The sequence below is a fragment of the Thunnus maccoyii genome, chromosome 22, assembly GCF_910596095.1.
Source record: "Thunnus maccoyii chromosome 22, fThuMac1.1, whole genome shotgun sequence".
Taxonomy (NCBI): Eukaryota; Metazoa; Chordata; class Actinopteri; order Scombriformes; family Scombridae; genus Thunnus; species Thunnus maccoyii.
In genome coordinates this window covers 26,466,657-26,476,109 of record NC_056554.1, presented here as the reverse complement: position 1 = coordinate 26,476,109, position 9,453 = coordinate 26,466,657, and the positions used below count along the sequence as shown (strand labels likewise).

Here is a 9,453-nt window from a genome sequence, read left to right as displayed (position 1 = left end):
TGGTCCTACCCCTGGTTCTGGTCCTGGTCCTGCTCCTGGTCCTGGTCCTGGTCCTGGTCCTGGTCCCCTCTAACTGATCCTGCTCCTGGTCCTGGTCCTGGTCCTGGTCCTGGTCCTGGTCCTGGTCCTACCCCTGGTTCTGGTCCTGGTCCTGGTCCTACCCCTGGTTCTGGTCCTGGTCCTGGTCCTACTCCTGGTCCTGCTCTTGGTCCTGGTCCTGGTCCTGGTCCTGGCCCTGGTCCTGGTCCTGGTCTTTCCCTTCTTGCGTCCTGCTGATATTTGAACCAGTGATGATGCTTCATGTGTGAATGTTTGTGTTTAGTGGGTAAAATGTGAAGCAGCAGCGTAACCAGTAACATTTATCTGTCAGTAAATCAGTGGAACAATGTTTCCTCTCAACTACTCAGCTGCATCTTTAAGAGCTTTTGGGGCCTTTTGTGAGTTATTTCAGGTACAAAGAGTCAGAACAGCAACATAATTCAACATTTTATATCTAAACATCATAATTCATCTACAGATGTTTGGGTCCTTTTAGTCGCCTACGCTGCCTGATGATAAAGTGACTCCTGTATTTCCACTGACTGACTGCTTAACTCTGCTTCAATCAATATAATCCAGTGATCTGATTGATTTGTGTGTGATTGATAGATTTGATACAAGTTTTTAACCACAATAAACCTTCAGAAAACTTTCAGAAAACCTTCAGAAAACCTTGTGACTCTCTGTGAACTGTACCTGAGCTTCTTGCTTTCAGTGATTGGTTGTTTTCTCCGTCTGTTCTGATTCCACAAAAAATGAAACTACAAGTTTAGTGAGTGTGAATAAAGAGATACATGATAATATTATTGATCAGACATTGATCACTACAGCTGACACACTTCCTGTTTATTAAACTCATCAACTAACTCGTAAACTTTTACAGGTTTCACACAAACAACAGTTATTAAAGTCCAGTTGATTCCAGGATATTTATCCTTCTTCTCCTGTTGAAGTCGGAGGATAAAAGTCATTTTTCATTGATTGAACAGAGTTGATTATATTGATAAGAGGTGGTGGGAGGCTCCTCTGGAGCTTTTATCACAGTTATTTTACTCACAACCATAAAATCTTCAAGTGTTCAACACATCAACATATTTCCAGAGCAGCTATTCTCATGCAATTAAGACCAGACATTGTTATCAACTCAATAAGGCAACATAGCTAAAGAAATTATGACATTATAATCAATAAAACAAGTTCTGTGCATTAATTTGGAATGACGCAGGAAAAAGTATTGACATGTTAACTGAATGTAGTTGATACTTGGTAGAGAAGCTTCTGTTTGCAATGAGCTTCAAACCTTCCTGAAGCTAATCTCAGTGTTCAGGGAGGATTTTGGCTCATTCTGCTAAGAGTCTTCAGATGTTGAAGATTCTGGTCCCGCTGGTGAATCTTTATCTTCGACTTCCATAAATGTTCTGTTGGGTTCTAGTCCTGTGACTGACTGGACCTTTCCAACACCTTTATTGTCTCTCTCTGGAACCAGTCGAGTCTCCTTTGCAGTGTGTTTTGGATCGTTGTTCTGTTAGAAGGTCCAGCTGCGTCTCATCTTCATCGTCCTGCTGGATGGCAACAGATTCTTCTCTAGAATATCCTGATACACGACTCCATTCATCTTCCCTGCAACAATGTGGATTCTGCTGGTACCATGAGAAGAGAAACAGCTCCAGACCATAAAGCTTCCACCTCTGAACTTCATTGTAGGTGTTTTAGGATCATATGCAGCAGACGTTTCTCCTCCAAACATGGCGTGTAGTGTTAGAGCCAAATATTTAAATTATTGTCTCGTCTGACCACATGACATTCTCCCAGTAATCTACAGGCTTCTCCAGATGTTGTGTAGCAAACTTCAAACAAGTTTCAACATGTCTTTTCTTCAGTAATGGAGTCTTACTGGGTGATGGTGTATGATGATGGAGACTGTGGTGGTGGAATCATCGCCTGTTGTTTTCTCTGTGACAGTGTTACCTGCTTCTTCCAGGTCTTTCTGGAGCTCTTTCCGAGTGGTTCTTGGATCTTTGGCGACTCTTCTGACTAATTTTCTTACTGCAAAGTCAATAATATTACAAGAAGCTCCTGAGCGTAGCTGTTGATGGCGGAGTGTTAATGGTCCCAGTGGTGCTAATGGGAACATTTATGAGTTGAGGAATCAGTCAGTAACTGGTGTCATTCCTACGTTGCTCAACAATCCTGTTGTGAAGGTTTTGTCAGAGCTCTTTGCCTCTAATCATCATGAGATGGTTCTTATGTGACAGATCGGTAACAAATGATTTGTCACAGATGTTAAACCTTCTCAAAAGAGTAGAAGTGCTAACAGCCACATGCACTAACCAGCTGATTCTAATTAGCACAGGCAAGAGGAATCACCTGGTTCAGAGCTTTTTCTTACTGTGTGTCCAATACTTTTGTCCTGTGTCATTACAATTTAATGCACAGAACCTTTTCATTGATTGGAATGTTATTATTTATTTAGCTGTGTTGCCTCATTGAGTTAATACTAATGTCTGGTCTTAATTTCATATGAACAGCTGCTCTGGAAATATATTTAATCAAAAACAAGTTGACATATTAATTACTTATTTCCTCCACTGTATATATGTCACTTTTACTGATAACTTTGGGAACATTTCCAAAGTACAAAAAGTGGAAGAAAAACCAGATTTCAGGTCAGAATCTCTGAAACTAAATCAGACACTTCTTTCTAAAAAAGGCTGAACATCACTGGGTTCAGATCTGACCCAGTCTGGGTTAATACAGCACCAGCACAGTACTGGTTAGTGTTGTTCTGACCCAGTCTGGGTTAATACAGCACCAGCACAGTACTGGTTAGTGTTGTTCTGACCCAGTTCTAGTGTTGTTATAACACTGGTTGTGTGTAACACTGGTCAGAAGAGAGTGCTACTGGTTAAAGTTAACCCAGTGTTGTACTGGTGCTGTATTGACCCAAACTTTGAACCCAGTGATGTTTAGCGTGTTTATGGTCCTTATCGGTCCAGCAGGGGGCACTGAGACCCTTTTAATCTGGATTTGTGTTTGGAGGTGATAAAGAAACAGATCAGGTTCTTCCTCTCCAGAACCAGGACTTAGTGGAAGCAGACTGGGTTTCCTCTCAGATCACTGTATCAGCTTCTATTTCTTATTTCCTTTAGAAAGAAGTGGTGGATCTGCAGGTTAAACTCCTCTCTGCCCAGTTTATGAGACGACTGTAAATCACAGAATGATTCAGATTTCCATTTGTTATTATTCAGAACTTGTATTCTGTACCTGTGATCTTCTTCTTATCCTCTGATCCTTTATTCAACCAGGTCAAAGTCTCACTGAGATTAAAAATCTCTTTTTCTAGAGAGCAGCATGAACACTGTGACAACAATAAATACAAACAACAGAAACAGACCAGTACAACTGTCACACTGCAAACCAGTAAACACAGTATTATGTGATACTGGGAGGACGTGTGGCTCGTATGCTGCCAGTTTAATAAATCTCTTTACTTTCACTGAGAAAACAAACCCTGGAGTCCTTCATCCTCTGCTGGGACTAACAAATATTTATACTGTTTATTTCTACCAATATTTCTTATTTATTGATACTATTCTTGCTCTTTAACTCATTTACAGATCACATTTCTCAGCCTTATTATTTACACTGTTGTCATATATTGCAGTATGATACACATATTTTTTTACATATTTGTTCTTATAATTTCTCTATGATTATATATATTTCTCTTCTACAGTGAGAACAGCTGTAACATGACCTGATTTCCTCTCAGGGATCAATAAAGTATTTGTGATTCTGATATAATGAGGGTTGTCTGCTGCTGATGTGTCTTAATGCTGCTTCACTACCAGAAACTAAACTTCAACAATATTACAAATGACCAAAGAACTAAAGTCTAACACTAATGTGACAGAAATAGATAACAGAGAAAATACTTAATGTTTGACTTTCATTGACGCTTGTTAACAGACATTTTGTGAAAGAGAAACTGTGTCAAAGAGTTTGATAATGTTGGTAAGTTGGTTCTCTGAAGTTGCGACACTGTAATTTTAATTATACATCTGATATTATCCAGTCTAGTGATAATATAACCACACTGATCTGAAGGGCAACACTACTGAACGCTCATTTATTAACAAATAAAGATAAAACCATGAACAGGAACCAGCGCTGCTCTTCACTTCCCCACCCAGACTCATCAAGCCTGCAGGGATTGAACCATCAACCTTCTGGTGATCAGTTCACTCCTCTAACCTTTAGACCATCACTACCTGCCTACAGGTGTGCATTTAATCTGTCATCAGTTTTGTGCCGAGTCGTCTCCTTCACCTTGTTAACTGTAGTTTATATTCTTCATATAGTTTCATCAGCAGGTTTGTTCTGTTCGCTCTAGTTTTCTCTTCTTTTAGTGACACAGTTTCGTCTTTTCTACAATCGACTGTTCTGGGCTGTTTATGTCCTCCGTGCACACTGCAGGTTTATTCCAGTCTGGATAGACTGAGCGCTGACTAGACGCAGCTAAACTGCGATAGTGGAACGACTTGAACCTCAAGTGGAAATTGACGTTAGTTCTAGTCAGACTTCTTTCTGTAGCTGCGTTGATGGAACAGCCCTCTGGTGAGTACAGAACACACAGTAACACAGCATCAAACATGATCACCTGATGCCGACCAGTTCGTCATCATTAGGGGACTGTTGGGAATCTGAAAATGCCGACTATGTTAGAATGAATTAACATTACATAAATACTGATCGCAGCACCGTTTGTCCAGGAGCTTATCAATATTTTGGTACTTGGAACTGGTACCAGTTTAGTACCAGTTCTTGATACCCATCCATCCCTAATAATGATAATAATAATAATAATAATAATAATAATAATAATAATAATAATAATAATAATAACCTGAAGATGGTGATATCGCTGCCTGGGGGAGTGTATATGTTACACGGAGTAACTTCTGTCTGCTCCAGTTCGATCTTTACTAGAACAATTTAACCATCTTTGTCTTTTTGTTCTGAAACAAAAAGACAAAGAAAATAAAAACAGTATGATTCAATATTGATCCCGTCTGTCCTCTCTTGATCTATCTGAGGAGTAAATTTATTTCTAAAACACATTTTCTTCAGTTTCTCATGTTCCATGTTAGACAAATGTGTTTCTTTCCAGAAAGCATCTTGATTTTCTCCTGTTTTAACTTTTGATGGGATTGTTTAGACCATTAACATTCAGTAATATATATGATATATATAATATAATACAGCATGTTCATTAGTCAATCTATGCATATATTCCTGTACCATGAATCCAAGTCCAGACCTCAAATAACAACAAAATCAAACCAGAACATCACAGAACTTGTGATTAAAACCACAATGATCCAGACCAGGACTTCAGCTCAGAGGGCTCCTGGTTTCCTCTCTGTGTGGAGGGGGGGCTGCCACTAGGTGGAGCCCTTGAGCTGTACTAAAGGGGGGTCAGGTAAGTAACACCAGCAGAACAGGATGGACTAACATCAGTCTTCTTCATGGCCTCCCAGAAGTTTCCAGAGTTGATTGAGATGTTTACTGATTGACAGAAACAGATGAATGGACGGAGAGAGAGAGAAGAGGAATAAAAGAGGTCAGTAAAACTTTACGTTCACTCAACACATGAAGTGAACGTGTGACATCATTCATACCAATAACTAAGTACATTTACTACTGCTGTAGTACTCTGAGGTACATGTACTCTATCTGAGTATATACTTCTACTGCACATCATTTATCTGACAGCTGTGGCTACCAGCTGCTCCTCAGATCAATAATTTATCTGTAATTTGATCAGTTTATAAAAATATTTATTGTTATAAATCAGACTAGATTATCTCTACACTGACTGGACCAGTATTAATATTCCAATAATGTAAATATACATGATAAATATAATACTCTGCTGTACTTTTTGTACTTTAAATGCTGCCGATACTTCAGTAAGATTTTAAATGCAGTATTTCTACTTTTGAAGGTTCTCAACATTTAACCTGAACTTCACAATGCAGATATGTCCTCACTAATAATAATAATAATAATGATTATAATAATTTATTTCATAGCACTTTTCTTAAAATAATGTTTACAAAGTGCTTTAAAAAACCACCACTTAACCCCAACTGCTCCAGTGGCAGCAGGTCAGACTGGTTGTACTGGGAACAGGGTCCAAAATTAACACTCACCATTCACCAACTGTTGGTAGATTTAGACATTAAAACAAACATTGTCATCATTGATAATTGTTGACTCTACAGCCCCTAAACAGTGACCCTGTGGATGAATATCAAACTGAGGTAGATCAGGTCCTGGAGGCTGCAGGGCTTCAACAGGTTTGAATAGTAGACACAGAAAAAGACTTTTTGACTGTACAACATCCAATTTCTCCTAAATTTGTCCTTTTGCTTCCTAAAGTCCACAAACCACTGATTAATCTGCCCCTCAGACCTATCATATCCAGTATCAGCTGTCTCTTTCTATTGTTAAGACATTTACTAAACTATTTAGAGACACAACAGATATTTTAAACTGTTGGATTCTTTTAAGGGTGACAAAGATTTCATTCTTGTAACATGTGATGTCCAGAGTCTGTACACCTGTATCCATCACGCTGTAGCATTGAAGCACTGTTATATTATTTAGAAACACGCCCTACTGAGCTGCTACTGCCTGATGAATTTCTGTTGACGCTCACAGAAATAATCCTATCTAAAAATGATTTCCAACATGCAGAAGCTTATTATCTGCAGAGGAGAGGTGTGAACATGGGGAGTTCCTTCCATATGTGAGCTGAGTGATGGAGTTTCATTCATAATTCAGCTAACAAGCCTTTCCTCTCCAAGATTTCATTATGGAAAAGATTCTTTGATACGGATGAGTTGAATGACTTTGTGGATTACATCAACTCTACCACACAATACCTGCGTTTCAGAGTGAACAATCCAAAGAGAAAGTCAGTTTTCTAGATTTGACAATGTACAACAACCAACATGCAGGTTCAGACAGCAGCATTTACAGCAAACCATGAAGCAGAAACAGGACAACAACTGATCAAAACGTTCCAACAGGAAAGTTTCTGTGACTGAGAGGAAACTGCAGCACAGATGAGGAGTCTGAGTGTAATACAGTAGAAATGACTGGACAGAAGCTGCCAGGAGACGCACATCTGGACAGCTGATCAGAGGGCGGCGGTTTGTCCACTGAACTGTCTCCCATTGGACGAGAAATCAACAACATTATAACTAAACACTGGAACGTCTTATAAAGCGACCGAACCCTCTGATTTCTCTCAGATCTCGTTCACACTGTGATGAATTTCCCCCCAAAAAACTACATGGTTGCTGCTCCACCTGCTGGTTGCTATGGATACAGTCACTCTTCAATTCATCGACACTAAACACAGGTAAAAAATACAACATGAACTCATTCACAAGTTATTGACTGCTGAACACGAGGCTGTTAATCAATCAGAATAAGAACTAATCAATAATGAGACGCTGTGTATCAGTGAATAAAACTCTTCCTCCCAGAGAGGAGAGAAGCTTTTAGATCAACACACTGAGTCTCATCTTCTCTGTCAAACTCAGGACTTTTGTCTATGTGGGGATCCTGTAGGAATGATGACTCTTTATTTCCAGTGATCTGATTGGTCAGAGTGTTGATCCTAGCAGGTTAGCTGTTCAGCATCAGTTACCATGGTGATGAACTCCGGTAAGAAGTGAACCAGCGTCGTATAACTGAAAACCCAGAGTCACACCTGAAGTTACCTCGTTAGCCTCAAACCTGCTTCCTGGTTCAGACCATTGATCAGGTGAGACGACCGACATGTTGATGATGGTTAAATCCGGACGTCTGCACCGAGAACACCTGAGCAGGTGTAAAATAAACTGATGTACCACGATGAACCAGCAGGAGGCGTCTGAGCTCCTTCAGTCTGCTGCTGATCAACAACAACCTATTGATCCTGGTGACTGATGACTCATCAGCAGCTCTGCTTCTGATCGGCTGCTGACTGAACAGGAAGTGAAAGTGAGTCGGGACTTTCCACAGACGCCTGAAATGTTTGTGGGTTCATTAAAAAAACTCCAGTGATGCTGCGTCCAGGTGTCTGATGGTAAACTGAACAACAAACTGCTGAACCGAGACGCTGATCTGATCACATGACTGCTGACTTCTACAACATCACATGACTGAGCTCAGAGTGTCTGACTGTAAACATCTGCCTGCACAGGTGGACTGAGAGGTTTTCATCCAGCTTATTCTGATGAGTCTGGTTAGTTTAAGTGACAGTTTGTTCCATCACTGTGGCTTATATGATTGGCTGCTCAGTAACCATGGTAACCACGGTAACCATGGTAACTCATACAGCAGAACCAGCTGCTCCGTAGCAGGTTTACTGTCAATCTTAATTTAACTCTGTGTCAAAGAATCTCTGACGGACTGAAACAGAATCCCAGCAGACGTCTTTTAATAATCGCATCACTTCTGTCTCGCCTGTGTTCAGAAACATAAGATGAAGAACTGTGAGGAACTTTTACTAAAATACTTATTTAAGTTAATCCTCATTTATTCATAGTCACCTTCATGTTGGAGTGAATCATTTTATTTGAAAGTTTAGCAGTTATAATGTAAGAAATTAAAGTGTTATTTATTTATTTTCACTCATTTTGTTCAAGCTGTGAAGACAACAAGTAAATTAAATAAAGTCTAAACCATGAATCTCTGCTGTGTTTATATTCTTCTCCAGTTTCTTCATCTTCAGCTGCAACTACTGAATGTTGAACTTTCATTGATGATTGTAAATCAAACAGACGTCCTGTGAAAGAGAAAACATGTCAAAGAGCAGCTGATTGTATAGTTGGTTGACTGTAGCTTTATTACCAACAGACGTATGTTAACAATCATGATGTAATCAACTGAAGAGAACCAACTAACCAACTATACAATCAATAAATAAACTAATAAATAAACAAACTAATAAACAAACAAACAAATAAATAAGTAAATGAAGTTGAATAGTATAAGAAAGTTGAGTTTAAATGACAGTGAGGATAATAAATGTTAAACTGCATCATTTTCTTCTAAGACTGAAGGATCATAAATATATTAATAAAATAATAATAATAATAATAAAATTATTGATTGACTCATTGTTTATTTCATTATTTATTTATTTGTGTATAAATAAAACTCTAATTATCATTTTAAAAGTGAGTATTTAATTTATCTATATTTTTAATTAACAGCTAAACTATTTTCTTCAGCAGCTTCAATGATCTGAAACCTAAAGACATCAAATCAGAACCAACATGTTCTTTAAAAAGAGAAATTTACTTTGACACAATGGATAATATAACAAGCTTTTAAAATACAACACATTGTTAA

General features: G+C 38.7%; 1 long non-coding RNA gene across 1 annotated transcript; it reads right to left on the bottom strand.

Moving 5' to 3' along the window:
* Positions 1–5,217: 5,217 nt before the first annotated feature.
* LOC121889829 lies at positions 5,218–7,496 on the bottom strand. The gene is made up of 2 exons (XR_006093660.1): positions 6,179–7,496; positions 5,218–5,607 (listed from the first exon to the last, which is right to left on the bottom strand). It is a non-coding gene; the product is annotated as an uncharacterized LOC121889829 (long non-coding RNA).
* Positions 7,497–9,453: the final 1,957 nt, after the last annotated feature.